The sequence below is a fragment of the Bos indicus x Bos taurus genome, chromosome 6 (genome assembly GCF_003369695.1).
Source record: "Bos indicus x Bos taurus breed Angus x Brahman F1 hybrid chromosome 6, Bos_hybrid_MaternalHap_v2.0, whole genome shotgun sequence".
Classification (NCBI taxonomy): Eukaryota; Metazoa; Chordata; class Mammalia; order Artiodactyla; family Bovidae; genus Bos; species Bos indicus x Bos taurus.
Genome location: NC_040081.1, coordinates 77641573 through 77662378, shown reverse-complemented (window position 1 = coordinate 77662378; position 20806 = coordinate 77641573). Strand labels below are relative to the sequence as shown.

Sequence of the window (20806 nt, the reverse complement as noted above, 5' to 3'; positions counted from 1 at the left end):
GTCCTCCAAAGACCTCAAAATCACACACTATAGAGGAAAAGTTGATGGTTTAAATATATAATATTGTTCTCTGTAGTAAAACAAGAATCAACAGAGACATGACAAATGGAGAAGCTACATGCAATAACCGAAGTATTCAAACTTTATATTAGCAAGTAAATGAGAAAGTTTACAGAAAGGCTCATTGAAAAAAAAAAGGAGGGGAAATGAAAATGATTTTAGGAAGATTAAAAATAGAAACAAATGACCATAATCATTTTACTAATAGGGTTCCTGTAAGTATGAACTGAGATGTTGAATATTTATTGTTTTATTGCTTTAAGTTTTTATATATTACATTAACGAAAGTAACTGAGTGGAAGATCTGGTAATTTTAGATATCTTTCTACAGCTAACTGAACAAGATGTTGTAAATTCAAAGAAGGCAGAAAAATGAGAAAAATGCAATGATAATGACTATCACAAAGAAAACTCGCCATTTTTTTTACTTCTTGGCATATGTAATGTTAATATTCAATTATGTCAATATTTTTCACTGATATATTACTACTTTTTATACTCATGGCTTGCTTGCTTTATCTCATAAACAGTTTGAAATTAAAGCTAAAACCGTTAATCTCAGTTCTGGAACTGAGAGGATTTTTGTGTTAGCATGTTTAAATGTCTGATTGAAAATATGAACTTCTATAAACAACATTTCTGAGTATTCTAGAATACATGCTCAAATATACATTTATAAAAGAGCCAGGGGACTTGGATGACAGATCTTTTTAAAATACATAATTGTATATAGTGGAAAAAATCCAGCAACAATTGGGACTCAGCCAAGAGAAAATTAGATTAGGAAATTTTCAAGCGTGGACTGAGCAGCTCAAGACACCTAACATTCCACTATACTGTCTGCACATTTTATTTACAAATCCAGTGATTTACTACACAGTCTTTTATTTAAAATAACTGTGACTTACATTGTTTCACTACTTCTTAATATGAGGTAAACTTATTAAAAACAAAGTAACCCTCCTATTAAAAAAGTACTCCTGAAAGTAGGAGAATGAGAAAAGCTGAAATTTAAAAAAGTGTTTTTGCTTTAATGTTGTTCTTATTTAAATGAGAGGTATTCCCTTGGAATTAGGGGATACTGATATGCACCCAGAGTGTGCTAGTAAGTTTTTCAGCCTGATTGTGTAAACCATAATTTGTGATGATTAGTTTGCCTGTCAGCGATCATCTGTAATAATAATAATATAATAATATCTTTAATCATAGAGCATTTCAGTCTCCTTTAATGAATTGAATATAATTAAATAGCTTGAGATGTGATTTTTAAGATTAAGTACCTTGATATTTTCTAGAATTTGAGGAGAAATGTATGTATCTAAGGCAGAGTGTAAGTAGTGTTTTCATCTTTCTAGGGGGATTTTTCCATTCTATGGGTACAAAATCTATTATCTAAGATTATAAGTGACTGCAAAAAGATAGTAAATAATGAATGGGGACCACAAAAATGGTCCCAAGCTTGCTCCATCTAATTACTTAAAATGTAATTTAATTCAATCCAAATGTCCACCATTTCCCTTGTTCTCCCCCAATTCCATCCTGTCCCTTGAAATTCAGAATCTAATATCAACAAATTCCCCTCCATTCTAATATTCCATCCTGGGTGTGTTTTTGTCACCTTCATGCTTTAAGTGTTGTCTGCTTACAGTGCTTTCCCTGAAGACCACACAAACTCAAATATTGGTTTTCCTACAACTCAGGCAGTAGAAGTAATACTGCCAAACCATGACTTTTACCTCTGTCAAAAACCCAGCTCCTCTGAGAGTCTTGCCATCAAATATCTACTACCACCATTTATTTCCTATTTTTTTTGTTGTTGTTATATACTAGCATCTCCAGACATCTCATTTTTCGACCCCTCCACACTTTCACTATATATCCCCCGTTTTGTATTCATCCTTTCCTGCTTGACCAGCCTAGATTCTATAACCTTTAACTTCTTGCATCTCCTCTCATCTTTAATGATTTGAAAAAATATGCAACCCTGAATAGATGAGTATTGAACAAAACAAATGTCTAATAACATTTAACAATACCCAGAAGGTCAACTAAACTCCCCTATCAATGTGCTTTCCCCTACCCCATGAGGAATATTGAACATCTTCCTTGTACCTCAAACTTCCTTTTTATCCCAACACCTTCAACTGAATATTGCCTCCTATTTACTTAAAGCAATCTGATAGTTGCAAATGCATTGGTGCACTGTCTGGACTTCACAATCCCTTGTACAGATCCTGACTTGATCCCTCATCTGCTGCACGCTTAGCTGATAAAGATTTGTGCCATGACCTGCAGATGACTGTTTTTGTGTACCAGAGCTACTAGGCCCATACAGCCAGAAGTGCCTGGGAGTTTACATTCCACTCTCACAACCCATCCCTTGTCCCTCAGCAAGACTGTAGTCAATTACTAACAGGTCTGAAATTATAGAATTCCAGTTCCTATGCCTTAACACTGGACAGTTCCAAAGTGTTATTTACACTCCAGAGCTCCCTTTGGGATCAGGGTCAGTCTGAGACTTCACCAGAATGACAACCTTGCATAGCTTCTTCCTATTATCTATCCTGCTTCCCCTTACTTTCTTATTGATTTCCTATTAAAGGAATTCCTTCATTAATTGTTTGTGCTGAATCCTTGGCTCAGAGTCCACTTCTGGGAGAACTCAATCGAGACTACTGACAGAAACATCCTCACGTTTCTGAAACCAAATCTATAAACTACTTTCAACAGTACCCACACACACTGTGTTCCCTCCTTTTATAATGAGAGAAATGCCTCTTTCTTATTATGGCAACATATCCATTCATTCTTATGCTTCTCAAGAACTGTGCTCCTTTGAGGATTGTTCTCTCCTGCTTTTTATGAATCATCTCCTCGTCTATAGGTTCATTCCCATCAGCAAACATACTTCAGTACTTTAAAAAACAAAACAAAACACCTTTTGATCCCATAGATTCTCCAAGAATCTTTGGTGTTATCTTTACTGAAAAATTTGTCAAGAGTTTTCTAAACATATAATTCATACAGGCTCACTTCTCATTTTCATAAAAGCCACTCTACTTAGGCACACATTCCTCTTAACTCCACAATGTCCTGTCATTGTCAAATCCCTTGTCAACTTTTCCATCTCATCATACTTGAGTACTCAGGAACATCCTATAGTTGATCATCCCCTTCTATTTTTTGGCTTCTATGACATAATTTTTTATTTACCATGTTGACTATACTTTCTGAGTCACCAAAGTGACTGTTTACCAAAACCACATCCTTCTTGGGTAGCTTCATTCAGTAATTCACTTTAAATTCTAGGTACTCTGAAATCTCTATCTCTAATTCTAAGACCACTGTTACATTAAGATTCCTGAAAACTGCACTTTACTAACCTTATTTTTCAGCTCATTATTTAAAATATTAAAATAATCACAGGATTTTGAAGATGGGGTTCTTCAGTCATGTATTCCAGTCCATATTTGAATTTAAATCTTTAAGCATGTCTTCATTCTAAAATGATCCTTAGGAAAAACTCAAGTGAAGCACAGTTTATTTGTAGATGTACAATGTAATAGAATAAGGAATATATGGTAATAATTAGGAAATGGACTCAAACCAGACAGCCTATTGGAATACAAGGTTTGGCACTAACTATCTGTAAGGTCTCAAGGTAAGTTAATTATCCCTTTTGAAATCTCAAAGAGCTATTACAAAGATTAAATTTACACATGTAGAGGGTGCAGAACTGTGCCTGATATATAGCAAAACTTCAATACATAAGTATGTCTCATTATTTCACTCACAGTTTCAAATAGACAAAACACATGAAATCTTAAACTGATGTTGGATCAAATGCAACTATTAGGGCTGATTAAGGGCAGAACCACACCGTCAAAGTCTTTGGCATAGTCAATAAAGCAGAAGTAGATGTTTTTCTAGAACTCTCTTGCTTTTTCAATGATCCAAAGGATGTAGGCAGTTTGATCTCTGGTTCCTCTGCCTTTTCGAAATCCAACTTGAACATCTGGAAGTTCATAGTTCACCTACTGATGAAGCCTGGCTTGGAGAATTTTGAGTATTACTTTGCTAGCATGTGAGATGAGGGCAATTACGTGGGAGTTTGACCATTCTTTGGCATTGCCTTTCTTTGGGAATGGAATGAAAACTGACTTTTTCCAGTCCTGTGGCCACTGCTGAGTTTTCCAAATTGGCTGGCATATTGCATGCAGCACTTTCACAGCATCATCTTTTAGGATTTGAAATAGCTCAACAGGAATCCCATCACCTCCAGTACCTTTGTTCATAGTGTGGCTTCCTAAGGCACACTTGACTTCACGTTCCAGGATGTCTGGCTCTACACTGGTGATCACATCATTGTGATTATCTGGGTTGTGAAGATCTTTATTGTATAGTTTTCTGGGTATTCTTTCAACCTCTTCTTAATATTTTCTGCTTCTGTTAGGTCCCTACCATTTCTGTCCTTTATTGTGCCCATCTTTGCATGAAATTTTCCATGGGTATCTCTAATTTTCTTGAAGAGATCTCTAGTCTTTTCTATTGTATTGTTTTTCTCTATTTCTTTGCATAGATCACTAAGGGAGGCTTTCTTATCTCTACTTGCTATTCTTTGGAACTCTCCATTCAAATAGGTATATCTTTCATTTCCTACTTTGCTTTTTTCTTCTCTTCTATTCACAGCTCTTTGTAAGGCCTCCTCAGACAACCATTTTGCCTTTTTTAATTTCTTTTCCTTGGGGATGGTCTTGATCCTTACCTCCTGTACGATCACGACCTTCGTCCATAGTTCTTCAGGCACTTTGTCTATCAGATCTAATCCCCTGAATCTATTTGTCACTTCCACTGTATAACTGTAAGGGATTTGATTTAGGTCACACCAGAATGGTCTAGTGGTTTTCCCTACTTTCTTCAATTTAAGTCTGAATTTGGCAATAAGGAGTTCATGATCTGAGCCACAGTCAGCTCCTGGTCTTGTGTTTGCTGATTGTATAGAACTTCTCCATCTTTGGCTGTAAAGAATATAATCAATTTGATGTCAGTACTGACCATCTGGTGATGTCCATGTGTAGAGTCTTCTCTTGTGTTGTTGGAAAAGGGTGTTTGCTATGACCACTGTGTTCTTTTGGCAAAACTCTATTAGGCTTTCCCCTGATTCATTTTGTACTCCAAAGCCAAATTTTGCCTGTTACTCTAGGTAGTCCTTGACTTCCTACTTTTGCTTTCCAGTCCCCTATAATGAAAAGGGCATCTTTTTTGGGTGTTAGTTCTAGAAGGTCTCGTAGGTTTTCATACAACCATTCAACTTCAGCTTCTTCAGCATTACTAGTTGGGGCATAGACTTGTATTACTGTGACACTAAATGGTTTGCCTTGGAAACGAACAAAGATCATTCTTCTGTTTTTGAGATTGTATCCAAGTACTGCATTTCAGATTCTCTTGTTGACTATGAGGGCTACTCCATTTCTTATAAGGTATTCTTGCCCACAGTAGTAGATATAATGGTCATTTGAGTTAAACTAATCCATTACAGTCCATTTTAGTTTGCTAAATGTTAGTCCAATTTAGTTTCCTAAAATGTCAGTGTTCACTCTAACCATCTCCTGTTTGACCACTTCCAATTTGCCTTGATTCATGGACCTAACTTTCCAGATTCCTATGCAGTATTGCTCTTTACAGCATCATCTTTACTTCCATCACCAGGCACATCCACAACTGGATGTTGTTTTTTCTTTGGCTCCATCTCTTCATTCTTTCTGGAGTTATTTTTTCACTGATCTCCAGTAGCAAACTGGGCACCTACCGACCTGGGGAGTTCAGATGGGAATATCAGACCACCTGACCTGCCTCTTGAGAAACCTGTATGCAGATCAGGAAGCAACAGTTAGAACTGGACATGGAACAACAGACTGATTCCATATTGGGAAATGAGTATGTCAAAGCTGACTATTGTCACCCTGCTTATTTAACTTATGTGCAGAGTACATCTTGAGAAACACTGGGCTGGAGGAAGCACAAGCTGGAATCAAGATTGCCGGGAGAAATATCAATAACCTCAGATATGCAGATGACATCACCCTTATGGCAGAAAGTGAATAGGAACTGAAGAGCCTCTTGATGAAAGTGAAAGAGGAGAGTGAACAAGTTGGCTTAAAGCTCAACATTCAGAAAACTAAGATCATGGCATCTGGTCCCATAACTTCATAGGAAATAGATGGGGAAACAGTGGAAACAGTGACAGATTTTCTTTTCTTGGGCTCCAAAATCACTGCCGATGGTGACTGCAGCCATGAAATTAAAAGACGCTTGCTCTTTGGAAGGAAAGTTATGACCAATATAGACAGCATGTTAAAAAGCGGAGACAGTACTTTGTTAACAAAAGTCTGTCTAGTCAGTGCTATGGTATTTCCAGTAGCTGCATGGATGTAAGAGTTGGACAATAAAGAAAGCTGAGAGCCAAAGAATTGTTGCTCTTGAACTGTGGTGTTGGAGAAGACTCTTGAGAGTCCCTTGGACTGCAAGGAGATCCAGTCAGTCCATCCTAAAGGAAATCAGTCCTAAATATTCATTGGAAGGTCTGAATCTGAAGCTGAAACTCCAACACTTTGGCCACCTGATGCGAAGAACTGACTCATTTGAAAAGATTCTGATGCTGGGAATGATTGAAGGCAGGAGGAGAAGGGGACAACAGAGGATGAGATGGTTGATAGCATCACCAACTCAATGGACATGAGTTTGAGTAAACTGAAGGGGTTGGCTATGGACAGGGAGGCCTGGTGTGCTGCAGTCCATGGGGTTGCAAAGAGTACAACATGACTGAGTGACTGAACTGAACTGAAGGGCAGAACCAGAGGGTTTAGGTCATTTATTTCAGAATCTATGACTAAATTTTTATCTGCAGTATGTGACTCAAAATGCAATTCAATATTTAACTTAATATTACCCGTAAATTTTCTTTAAACATCTCCAAGAAACATTTTAAATATGGGTTGATTAGGATTTGCAAGTAAAAATGTCTTTGAGCCCAATAATATTTATGCAAAATTTCTCACATCAAATTTTTTAAATCATAAGTTTTGGTCAACTTTCAGACAAATTTATATGCTGATAATCATTGTAGTAAATAGAATTTTCAGTTTAAAATAATTTGTGTCACTTTGTGCTGTTCTGTGCTGAGTCGCTCAGTCATGTCTGACTCTCTCAGAGTCACTTTATAGTTATATTAGGCAAAAATGTTATTACTAGTTGGTTCTGATTATAACAACCAAGACAGCTCTTAAAAGCCACATAATTGTGACATCCATGAGATTTCGTATATTTCATTCAGCCTTTAAGCGATCATAGTTTTCACTTTATATTTTAAAGAATTATGACCTTAAGTAGTCACTGGTGCAAAAACTGACTTATATGTTTAAAAGAAAGATGATCTTTGTGGAAATAAATCAAAGTGACTCAAATCTCTTTATTTATATTTGAAATATATAGTTCCAAATCTATTATTTCCTTGTATAATTGTTTATAAGCTGAAAGTATATTAAAATAAATATATTACAAATTAATGAAAACACTTTAGGATAGAATTTGTGAGTTTAACCAACAGCAAGCAAGATTAAGTTTTACAATATAGAATTAAACAAGATAATGCCAAATACAAGTACCTGTTTGGACAGTGCACAGCAACTGCATTTTTAAAAAATGAACAAAAAAGATTAAAACAGTAAATTTCAACATTTTTAATTCCTAAATAATAAACAGATTCTTACATTAATCTCTTCTATGGTATAAATAAAAGCAAAGACTAGAATAAGTTCTATCTGTCAAAAAACTTGGGGATGAATGAACTACAATAACATAATACTTCCATTTTCATAAGATTTACTTGAATTTTTATAATGTAGACATATCCACAGCAGACATTTAATAACAGATAATTAGACATGAGAAAAAACTGGGGAACAATTATATCAAAGAAGTTCTTGCACTGTGGTGAAAGTTCTAGGGCCCACAGAAGATTTCCCAATCTGGGGATCTGGCAAAGGGACTGAGAACCGAGGGAATTTGACTTTGAAGGACAGTGGGATTTGATTACAGGACTTCCACAGGACTGGAGAAACAGACTTTGGAGGGCACAAACAAAACCTTATGCGTACCAGGACCGAGAAAGGAGCAGTTACCCCACATGAGACTGAGCCAGACTTGCCTGTGAGTGTCCAGGAGTCTCCAGTGGAGGTGTGGGTTGACAGTGGCCTGCATGGTGTAAGGGGCACTGAATACAGTAGTCCTGGGATAAGTCCTTTTTTTTTTTTTTTGTGATAAGTCCTTTAAAAGGAGGTCATCATTACCTCCATTATTACTAGTAGGGGAAACAACCCCACCCATCAATAGAAAATAGGATTAAAGATTTTCTAAACGTAAGACCAGAAACTATAAAACTCCTAGAGGAGAACATAGGCAAAACACTCTCCGACATACATCACAGCAGGATCCTCTATGACCCACCTCCCAGAATATTGGAAATAAAAGCAAAAATAAACAAATGGGACCTAATTAAAATTAAAAGCTTCTGCACAACAAAGGAAACTATTAGCAAGGTGAAAAGGCAGCCTTCAGAATGGGAGAAAATAATAGCAAATGAAGCAACTGACAAACAACTAATCTCAAAAATATACAAGCAACTCCTACAGCTCAACTCCAGAAAAATAAATGACCCAATCAAAAAATGGGCCAAAGAACTAAATAGACATTTCTCCAAAGAAGACATACAGATGGCTAACAAACACATGAAAAGATGCTCAACATCACTCATTATCAGAGAAATGCAAATCAAAACCACTATGAGGTACCATTTCACGCCAGTCAGAATGGCTGTGATCCAAAAGTCTACAAGCAATAAATGCTGGAGAGGGTGTGGAGAAAAGGGAACTCTCTTACACTGTTGGTGGGAATGCAAACTAGTACAGCCACTATGGAGAACAGTGTGGAGATTCCTTAAAAAACTGGAAATAGAACTGCCTTATGATCCAGCAATCCCACTGCTGGGCATACACACTGAGGAAACCAGAAGGGAAAGAGACACGTGTACCCCAATGTTCATTGCAGCACTGTTTATAATAGCCAGGACATGGAAGCAACCTAGATGCCCATCAGCAGATGAATGGATAAGAAAGCAGTGGTACATATACACAATGGAGTATTACTCAGCCATTAAAAAGAATACATTTGAATCAGTTCTAATGAGATGGATGAAACTGGAACCTATTATACAGAGTGAAGTAAGCCAGAAAGAAAAACACCAATACAGTATACTAATGCATATATATGGAATTTAGAAAGATGGTAACAATAACCCTGTGTACGAGACTGCAAAAGAGACACCGATGTATAGATCAGTCTTATGGACTCTGTGGGAGAGGGAGAGGGTGGGGAGATTTGGGAGAATAGCATTGAAACATGTATAATATCATGTATGAAACGAGTCGCCAGTCCAGGTTTGATGCACGGTACTGGATGCTTGGGGCTGGTGCACTGGGACAACCCAGAGGGAGGGTAGGGGAGGGAGGAGGGAGGAGGGTTCAGGATGGGGAACGTGGGTATACCTGTGGTGGATTCATTTCGATATTTGGCAAAACTAATACAATATTGTAAAGTTTAAAAATAAAATAAAATTTAAAAAAATATATAATGTGAAAAAAAACAAAAACAAAAACAAACAAACAAAAAAAAGATTTACTGAGCATGGCCCCACCCATCTGAGCAAGACTCCAATTTTCCCACAGTCAGTCCTTCCCATCAGGAAGCTTTCATAAGCTTCTAGTCTTTATCCATCAGAGGGCAGACAGAATGAAAACTACAATTTACATAAAACAAAACAAACTGATCACGTGGATTACAGGCTTGTCTAACTCAATGAATCTATGAGCCATGCTGTGTAGGGCCACCCAAGATGGACAGGGCATGGTGGAGAGTTCTGATAAAACACGGTTCCTTAGAGAAGGGAATGGCAAAGCACTTCAGTATTATTGCCTTAAGAACCCATGAAGAGTATGAAAAGGCAGAAAGATATGACACAGAACAATGAACTCCCCAGGTTGGTAGGTGCCCAATATGCTACTAGACAAGAGCAGAGAAAATAGCTCCAGAAAGAATGAAGTGGCTGAGCCAAAGGGGAAACAATGTCCAGTTTTGCATGTGACTGGTGGTGGAAGAAAAGTCTGCTGCTATAAAAAACAGTATTTCATAGGAACCTGGGATGTTAGGTCTGTGAGTAAAGGTAAATTAGAAGTGTTGAAACAGGAGATGGTAAGAGTGAACACTGACATTTTAGGAATCAGTGAACTAAAATGAACGGGAGTGGGCAAATTTAATTCAGATGACCGTTATATCTACTACTGTGGGCAAGAATCCCTTAGAAGAAATGGAGTAGGTCTCATAATCAACAAAAGATCCTGAAATGAAGTATTTGGGTGCAATCTCAAAAATGACAGAATGATCTCTGTTCATTTCCAAGACAAATGATTCAATATCACAGTGATCCAAGTCTATACCACAACCTCTAATGCTGAAGAAGCTGAAGTTGAACAGTTCTATGATGTCCTACAAAACCTTCAAGAACTAATACTAATAAAAGATATCCTTTTCATCAAAGGGGACTGGAATGCAAATTAGGAAGTCAAGAGATACCTGGAGTAACAGACAAGTTTGGCCTTGGAATACAAAATGAAGCAGGGCAAAGGCTAATAGTTTGGCCAAGAGAATGTACTAGTCATAGCAAACACCCTCTTCCAACAACACAAGAGATGACTCTACACATGGACATCACCAGACGGTCAGTTCCAAAATCAGAATGATTATATTCTTTATAGCCAAAGATGGAGAAGCTCTATATAGTCAGCAAAAACAATACTGTGAGCTGACTGTGGCTCAGATCATGAACTCCTTATTGCCAAATTCAGACTTAAATTGAAGAAAGTAGGGAAAACCACTAGGCCATTCAGTCATGACCTAAATCAAATCCATTATGATTAAACAGTGGAAGTAACAAACAGATTCAAAGGATTAGATCTGATAGACTGAGTGCCTGAGGTACTAAGGACAGAGGTTTGTAACATTGTATAGAAGAGGCTTTTGATGAAAACACTCTTTTCTCTCCTTGCTTTTGCTTTTGAACACAATTGCTAAAGATGAGATGGTGGAAACTGAAGGAGACATTCCTGGACCACAAGTTGACACTGTGAGTGACAATATCCAATATGCTAAGGGTGATAAATGATGGAAACAGCTAAGGTACTTACTAACATCACTGAGCTATTAAACCAGCTACAAAGACACCTACTTCTGGATTTCAGTTTTTATTACTCATTAGAAGCATTATGATGTAGATACTCACAGCAAGGATATCCTAACAGTAACATACCATGACAAGTGACACAAACCAATCTGACTGGAAAATCACTATCTTAAGCTTTTGTCATGTCTGCATACCACCTTTACATTATTAATTTTTTAAAAATCATCTCACTTTGCTTAATGGTTTAACAGGAAATATATCATTGTCATAAATGGAAAAAAAAAGCAGAATCATTTACCACTATAGAAAGGAATAAAGATATATAAAACAAAATCAATATTTAATACCTAAAAAACACTAAATGCAAAAATCAAATCAAATCTATATACCAATGATTTCAAATTTAAATCTTCAGCTCTCTTCATTATTCCAACTTCTTATGCATCATCTACACTGCAATATCTAGTAAATCTTTCAAACTTATGTTGTTCAACTCCCCTCCCAAATCTGCTAACCTGCCCCCAGTGTGTCTTTTTTCTACAGTCATATCTCAATACCCAATGCCAAAAATCTTGGAATCACACTCTACTCCTTTCTCTTATCAGATCATATCAGATCAGTCGCTCAGTTGTGTCCGACTTTTTGCGACCCCATGAATCTCAGCACGCCAGGCCTCCCTGTCCATCACCAACTCCCGGAGTTCACTCAGACTCATGTCCATTGAGTCAGTGATGCCATCCAGCCATCTCATCCTCTGTCGTCCCCTTCTCCTCTTGCCCCCAATCCCTCCCAGCATCAGAGTCTTTTCCAATGAGTCAACTCTTCGCATGAGGTGGCCAAAGTACTGGAGTTTCAGCTTTAGCATCATTCCTTCCAAAGAAATCCCAGGGCTGATCTCCTTCAGAATGAACTGGTTGGATCTGCTTGCAGTCCAAGGGACTCTCAAGCGTCTTCTCCAACACCACAGTTCAAAAGCATCAATTCTTCGGTGCTCAGCCTTCTTCACAGTCCAACTCTCACATCCATACATGACCACAGGAGAAACCATAGCCTTGACTAGAATAACTTGGTTGGCAAAGTAATGTCTCTGCTTTTCAATATGCTATCTAGGTTGGTCATAACTTTCCTTCCAAGGAGTAAGCGTCTTTTAATTTCATGGCTGCAGTCACCACCTGCAGTGATTTTGGAGCCCAGAAAAATAAAGTCTGACACTGTTTCCACTGTTTCCCCATCTATTTCCCATGAAGTGATGGGAGCCCGAGGCCACCGGCAGCGGGCGGGAGGAGCTACCCAACGCCTGAGGCCAGGGGCAGTGGCTGGGAGGACCAACCCCATGTCCAAGGAGCCCTGGCTGCACGGGCGCAGGAGGGCCTAGAGGAGCTATCCCAAGTTGAAGGTCAGGAAGGGCGGTGGTGAGGAGATATCCCTCGTCCAAGGTCAGGAGCAATGGCTGCGCTTTTCTGGAGCAGCTGTGAAGAGATACCCCACGCCCTAGGTAAGAGAAACCCAAGTAAGACGGTAGGTGTTGCAAGAGGGCTTCAGAGGGCAGACACACTGAAACCATACTCACAGAAAACTAGTCAATCTAATCACACTAGGACCACAGCCTTGTCTAACTCAATGAAACTAAGCCATGCCTGTGGGGCAACCCAAGATGGGCGGGTCATGATGGAGATATCTGACAGAATGTGGTCCACTGGAGAAGGGAATGGCAAACCACTTCAGTATTCTTGCCTTGAGAACCCCATGAACAGTATGAAAAGGCAAAATGATAGGATACTGAAAGAGGAACTCCCCAGGTCAGTAGGTGCCCAATATGCTACTGGAGATCAGTGGAGATATAACTCGAGAAAGAATGAAGGGATGGAGCCAAAGCAAAAACAATACCCAGCTGTGGATGTGACTAGTGATAGAAGCAAGGTCCGATGCTGTACAGAGCAATATTGCATAAGAACCTTTCTCTTATAGTCTGTGTAAATAAATTATCAATTCAGTAAGTTATATCTTCAATACGTATCCAAAATTTTATGACTTTTCATTTATTAAATAAATTAATGAGTAAAAGACAAAAATAAAATGTGTTTATACATTAAACAAATAAAATATATGAATAATATGGAATATAAATATTATTTATTTATAATTTTTTTGTATTTCTTCCAACCTAATGAAAGTTTAAGTGAATATTGTCTCCTAATTATTTTGGGGGAAAAACTACAGCCTTGTTATAACTGCTTATTTTAGATTAATTTTGTTGTTATGTGTATAATTACTACAGAAATGCTGGTTTCATAAAACAATTCTGATTACCAAGCTTTCCCAAAGTCTGACTGCACATTTCATATAGGATACAAAGGAAATCTGAGTTTAGTCAACATATAAAGAACACAGGAGTTACCAGCTTTTAAGTTTTGCTCATAAAGAATAATTTTTCCCCCCCTTAGGTAGTCTTTTAGGCTTTCTCATCCTTAGGCTGTAATTGATTATCCTAATCCTGATATAACCTGATCATTTTGGGAAAAAGTGAAAATTATTTGATCTCAAGGTAAAATGCCTAACAGTTTTCCAGTGAGCCCGTGACAGTCATCCTTCAAACTGTTTTTTTTTTTTTTCTCTCTCAGTGTCAGCTCCCAGAAAATGAAGTATGCCAAACACAGTGATGTAAAAAACACCTGGTTCTAGAAAGATCTCATGGGGATCTGAATGCATTTTAAAGAGAAAGCCTGAAAAAAGAGACTAACACTTTTAATATTTCACAAAACTTAAAACTACAGCCTAAAATGCATGATACAGTGAGATTGGCAACAAGACTGGCTGAATGCACAGCTTTGTGAACTGGTGGCTAACGTTAATTTTCCATAGAAGTGATTGTTAAATGTTTGCAGTTGAAATTAAGTTAATCAGTAAAGGACTAACTAAAACCTGAGGAAAATCTTAACTTATTTGAAGTAAATCTAGTGGTGTCATAAAAATACACAGAACTCCAAACAGTGCTGTTTAGATTGTATTATTCTTCAAATATACCTCGATCATTTAAGATAACTTTGTGGAACATTTTCAGTGATGTTTAACCACAGACCAAGGAAATGGAGGGAAGGTGGGGAAAATGAGATACTGAATGATATTCTTTTCAGAATATTCTTAAAAATTATTTTATTACAGTGAATAAAGTAAGTCAACTACTAGTTCCCTTTTAAGGACTAAAGTGTTCACAGTGTGTGTGGGTATTGACAATTATATTTGATTAAAAAGTTTTGGAAAAACACATCTCAGTAAAGTGTGTTGGCCGAGGAATTTTTTTTACAAGAGGTGACAGTTTCTAAACACATCTTTAAATGCTTAAAATAATTAGAAATCTATGGCATGTTCATTTAAATGTGGTAGTTTGGGTGGTGGAAGGTAAACAATGAATAAAATTAGCTGAATAGAGATACAAGTTTTTTTTGTTTTTTTTTTTCCAAGTCTTCATGGACTATATAAACTATACTGAGCTTCCTTTATAAAAGTCCAAAACAATATTTCAACCTTTTAATTCACAGCTAATATTTTTCCCTTTATGGCTCACAACTTTGCCATGGTGAGAGGGCTTGAGTAACTCAATGAAGCTATGAGTTATGCTGTGCAGGGCCACTCAAGACGGACAGGTGACAGTGAAGAGTTCTGACAAAACATGGTCCACTGGAGGAGAGAATGGCAAATCATTCCAGTATTCTTGCCAAGAGAACCCCATGGACAGTATGAATAGGCAAAAAGTTATGACACTGGAAGATGAGCCCCCAGGATGGAAGGTGCCCAATATGCTACTGGTGAAGAGCAGAGGGCAATTACTAATAGTTCCAGAAAGAATGAAGTTGCTGGCCTAAGCAGAAATGATGTTCAGTTGCGGATGTGTCTGGTGGTGAAAGCAAAACCCAATATTGTAAAGAACAATATTGCATAGGAACCTGGAAATCAACCCTGAGTATTCCCTGGAAGGACTGATGCTGAAGCTCCAATACTTTGGCCAACTGATGTAAACAGCTGACTCATTGGAAAAGACTCTGATGCTGGGAAAGGTTGAAGGCAAAAGGCAAAGAGGGCAGCAAGGGATGAGATGTTTAGATAGCATCATTGACTCAATGGACATAAGTTTGAGCAAACTCAAACTTCTGTTAAGGACAGGCAAGCCTGGCATGCTGCAGTCCATGGGGTCGCAAAGAGTCAGACACGAATTAGTGACTGAACAACAAGTTAATATTTTAAGAAGAATGAGAAAGTACTATATTTTCCTCATAACTCATCCAGAAGTCATTGAAGTGGGCAAATATATTTATTACATATAATTCAGAACTAGGTTTCCAGTTTTCATAAAGGATCAAATTCTTTTTAAGATACTGCACTGACTTCAGTATAAAAATGATACCACTTTAAAAAGCAGGGAATATATATATATTCCATCTTAATATATTAACATAAAGAAGAAAAATCAGAGTATTGAAAGTTTTGTGATACTGTTACATTTTTAATGATTATATCATTCTACTTTTCCACCTTCAGTTTTTAAGAACCTACCACATTTAACTCCATGAAGTACTAATGTAGTACTAGCAAAGGTAAATGACTTAATTATTTCTACAAATATCTAGAAATACAGTACACAGCAAAAATTACCTTGTTAAGGAATAAGTAAGTTACTATGGATACCAGTAAGGTAAAACATTTTTCTATTCATCCCTGAAGCTACTCAGAAGCCTTCTTAGATTTCTTTATGTGTGGCAGATGTCTAAGTTCACTGAGACACTTCTTTTCCCCCCTAATTTAAAACTAACTACAGAACTTGTTACTTATTAATCAAATGAGCATTTCACTCCTGGAGCCTAATTCTTTCATAATAGGATAACTTTTGCTTTAAAAGGGGAAAAAAAAAAAAGAGGATCATATCAGGCCAGTTCTACATGAGAAACAAAGCCAGTCAAATTCTAATGAGATTTCGATAAGAGAATGAGCAAATTTCACTAAGAAAAACACTAAGAATGAAAGGCAGAAATGTATTTCCACATAGATTGGTTAAAAATAATCAAACCATACTATATGAACACTAAATTATGTTTTGTATTCTTTATATATATGATAGTTTTAATTATAACAAAACTCAATAAAGCAGAATCAATTATTCCTAATTCTGAGGAGATCCTAAGACTTTAGAGCCATGATGTAACTTGTGAGATCATATAACCAATTCAAATTGAAATTGTGTATAACATGAGTTGTTATTTCTCTTCAACATTATACCTTCCGTTAGGAATCAGAGCACAGGGAGGAAGGAAGGAAAGTGAAAACTGTTTCTTTAAACTATCTGACATTGTGTTTGCCAATCCATCACTCATGCAAAACCATAATGAAGGGGAGATACCAGAAATTGGAAAACAGGACTAGGTCAAGATAAGAAGTCTGGATGCAGAAGATATCTGTCCCTGGAAAAGGGCAAAGGGACAGATATAGAAAAGGGAAGTTTAGCAGATTCTTTTTCTCTCCATATGGGCACCAATTTTCTTTCTTTGCCCTAAAAAATTCTATTATTTATTTTTATTATTCAAAGTCATTGTGATGCTGTTAAATAGTTTTTCAACAATACAAGTAGTTGATAACTATAGAAATGATCAATTTTTATTTCTAAGGGAAATGTCACAGGTGCTATAAATGTTCCTCAAAAATTAAAGTTATACATGTCATAATGCTTCAGCAATACTATAAATTACTTTTGTGCTGATAACATTTCATTAATTGCTTTATTATATTTATATATATATATATTTTAAAAAATTAGGCTAGATTTTCCTTATGTCTGAAATTCAACCCCAAAATTCAAGTGACTGGAGTTATTTTTTTCCTCCAAATATAATTACCTATTTTGATGAAAAGAAGACAAAGGACAAGTAAGAAAAGAGCAAACAGAAATGTAGTTTTAAGTATTTTTTTGGTTATATCTGAGACGTGGAGTACCTCTACCTCCATAAGTATGTTAACTATAGCAATTTAATATATTATTATTTTTTCCCAGAGTATATCATTAATATAGTCATTATCAAACCAAATGAATACCATATACTAACATCAAAATGTATTTATTTACTTATTTTTTATAATTCAAACACTAATTTATCCACTTATAATAAGAATTAACTGTCAAGTAGGCTGGAACACTTCATGTCAGCTGGTTAGCAAATATTCTCCCCATAACAACAACAACAAAAAAGTATTATTAATATGATGACTATGAAGTAAATTAAAATTAAAATATAACAATAGTTTTTAGATGATTAATTAATTAGGGTAGTATCAGTCATGCAGTGTTAGGGAAAAGAAAGTCTGTAGAGAAATAGCAGATAAGACCTGAAGGAAAAGTGAGTGCATCTAGAATGGCCAGAGGGGCTTAAATGGCCCTTAAAATGGCTTAAAATGAAGCTGTAGAAAGAAAGGGGCAACTAGATTAGGAAGGCTTAGTGGGCCATGGTAGGAAATTTGGACTTCGGTGTTAGAGTAACAGGAAACCACCGATGAGTTTTACCCAAGAGAGGTGCATGATCAGATTTAAACTTTTCAAGAGATCGTTCTAGCTAATGGAGGCAGGGGCAAGAATCAGTGTGGGGGAAAATGTCAGAAGACCACTGAAGCAGCTTTGCAGAAGTTCACTGTGGCATAAAAGGAAGTGGTGGTAGTGAATATGGGAAGAAGCAACAAATTTTGGATAAAGAAGATATTTCTTCTCTGTGAAAGAACATATATAATAAAAATAACACATATTTAATAAATGAATGAATAGTTTTAGAAAGACACTGTCTGGCAAAAGGTCTTACATGGTGAGCTTATTTTCTCAGCAAACTGTGTAAGGTGGTGGATCTTATTCATTACTTTACAAAACAAAACATAATAAGAAAACATACATTTTTATGCCCTCTGTCCATACTAAAAAAGATTTTCCAAATAAATCATGCTATGCCTTTAAAATAAATACCCTCATATCATCCATACCACTTAAAAATTTATATTATACAGATCCTTATTTTTACTAAAAACAAAAAGGATGCCAGATTTTGTATTTTGCTTTTTCTTAAATTCTCTTTTTTTCTTTTTAATTATGCCCTGGTGATTTTTTTACAAGCACCTATTAAATAGTTAACATATTTTGAATGAAATAAAATGTTCTTCAAATTCTATAAAGTTCTAAGAAATATTTTCTTGAGACTTTTTTTTTAATTTTCTCTATCCCACATGTCCTCATAACCTGTAGATGACCATTTTTCTTACTTTGTAGAGGAGAATAGACAGAAATTCCTCAATTTACTGTTCCACTCTGGTTCTACCACATATGTACATCATACCTATTAACTATTTTATCCATTCTGAGTAGAAAAGAATTCCCCTGGCTGGTTTATGGTATCTCAGTACAAAAGTGTCTCATGAAATCGAATGAAGTGGAATTATTGTCCCACTATTCTGGATCTCATTCCCCTATGTTCCTTGGATCATGATTATAGCACATATTCCCTTTCCTCTATTTCTAACCACTTTTAAAACTGGTTCTTTCCTATCAGCATATCCATATGCATATCTTTCCATCTTAAAACTACCCTCTGTATTCTCTATAACAGCTACCTTATTTATCTCCTTGTACTTTATTGACTTTTCCTTAAAAACCATCATCATTACATTCATGATTACATTCCTCTGCTCATTTGATGGTATGTATGCTTCATTATTGTACCCATTTTAAAGAAGAGAGAAAGGCTCAAACTTGCCAATGGCTGTAAACTATAAAGGAATTTATACAGAATTCAAATCAAGACAGCATCATTTAAGGCTTTATTTTGCTTCATAATATAAAATTTGATGCCTTCTATACTATGACATGTAATTATCACTTTTGTGTGCTTGTTTTTCTAATTAGTAATATCACAGAGATTCAACTCATCTTACCTAAAGAAATACATATGAATAATGAGAAAACAAATATATCTTTTAAAATATGTGACTGTACTAAGTTCAAGACATTTCTAAAATTTTTAATTTGGTAAAAGCTGTCACATAAATATCAAAGTGTTATTCACTTATTTCTGATAGTACTTTAAAATGTAACAAAAATGATAATAAAATATTAAATGCATTTTTATATTACATAAAGATACATATAAAGATATAATTTGTATGAAAGTGAGTACAAATATGCTAAGATAAAGAAGTTATATTTTATGTGCCTATATAATTGATCTAAATTCAATACCATTAGGAACAAAGAGTCCAAGGAACCATAATGACATTTTAGAAGGGCAGTCTAGTTGTACATAATTCAAAAGTGTAATGACTCAACTAAGTAATATTAAACTACAAAAGACTATTACTCACAGTAGATAAGTTCTAGTTTACTACATTATATTTTTATTTTTTCTAACCCTTTAGCTACTTTTTCAACTGTTATAGACAGAAGATCCCTTAAACCAAATTAAGCACTTAATTTCAATGCACTTTTGTCACTACAGTCTTTAATGCATTACTTTATTCTGAAAACACATTGAGGACTAACTGTGGGCAAGGAACTATGTCAGGTGCTAAACGTAAGTCGATGAGAAATGGGTGACAGAGCTGCTATCTGAGGTAGTTCAAGGAGAATGTCAGCAGCACATGAAAGTTACAGGCAACCTCATTAAACCTCTGAAAGTACATTCATTTAAATAAAAACATTTAACCAGTTTATACGTAGCATAGGCAATCACTTACAAAAGCTACTTAATACAGACTATATGTTAATAACTAAAGTACATCTCCATACTATTCTTTTTTTTTTAATTTTTATTTTATTTTTAAACTTTACAAATTGTATTAGTTTTGCCAAATATCAAAATGAATCCGCCACAGGTATACATGTGTTCCCCATCCTGAACCCTCCTCCATCCTCCCTCCCCATACCATCCTTCTGGGTCGTCCCAGTGCACTAGCCCCAAGCATCCAGTATCATGCATCGAACCTGGACTGGCAACTCGTTTCATACATGATATTATACATGTTTCAATGCCATTCTCCCAAATCTTCCCACCCTCTCCCTCTGCAACAGAGTCATACTATTCTTTCTCAAATGTCACACCCTTTAAGGGAATAAGACAAAGTTCTTGGTTATACTAAAGAACTTTTTTTTTTTCCAGAAAATGTAAATTGGATTCTTTTTGTGTATATATAAAAGAAGTACTACTAGGGAGGAAAGGAATGTGGATATTTTCTTATCTCGGCATGTTTCAGATTTTTTGAGCATAAAAAAGCAGATTTTCGTTAAAGGATAAACCTTGAGAGTTAAAAGATGATTGCATACTGAGAGTCTTCTGGTGGGGTTTACTTCCCAAGAGATTTGTTAACATTTCAAAGAAGGTAAAATCTGGAGCATTACATTTGTATACCATAGGATTTTACATTAGGGAGATGTTA

At 36.0% G+C, this 20806-nt stretch overlaps 1 protein-coding gene across 23 annotated transcripts in view; it reads right to left on the bottom strand.

The window, feature by feature from the left end:
- ADGRL3 (adhesion G protein-coupled receptor L3) overlaps positions 1-20806 on the bottom strand; it is a 945175-nt gene that overhangs the window by 75590 nt on the left and 848779 nt on the right. The window lies entirely within an intron of this gene.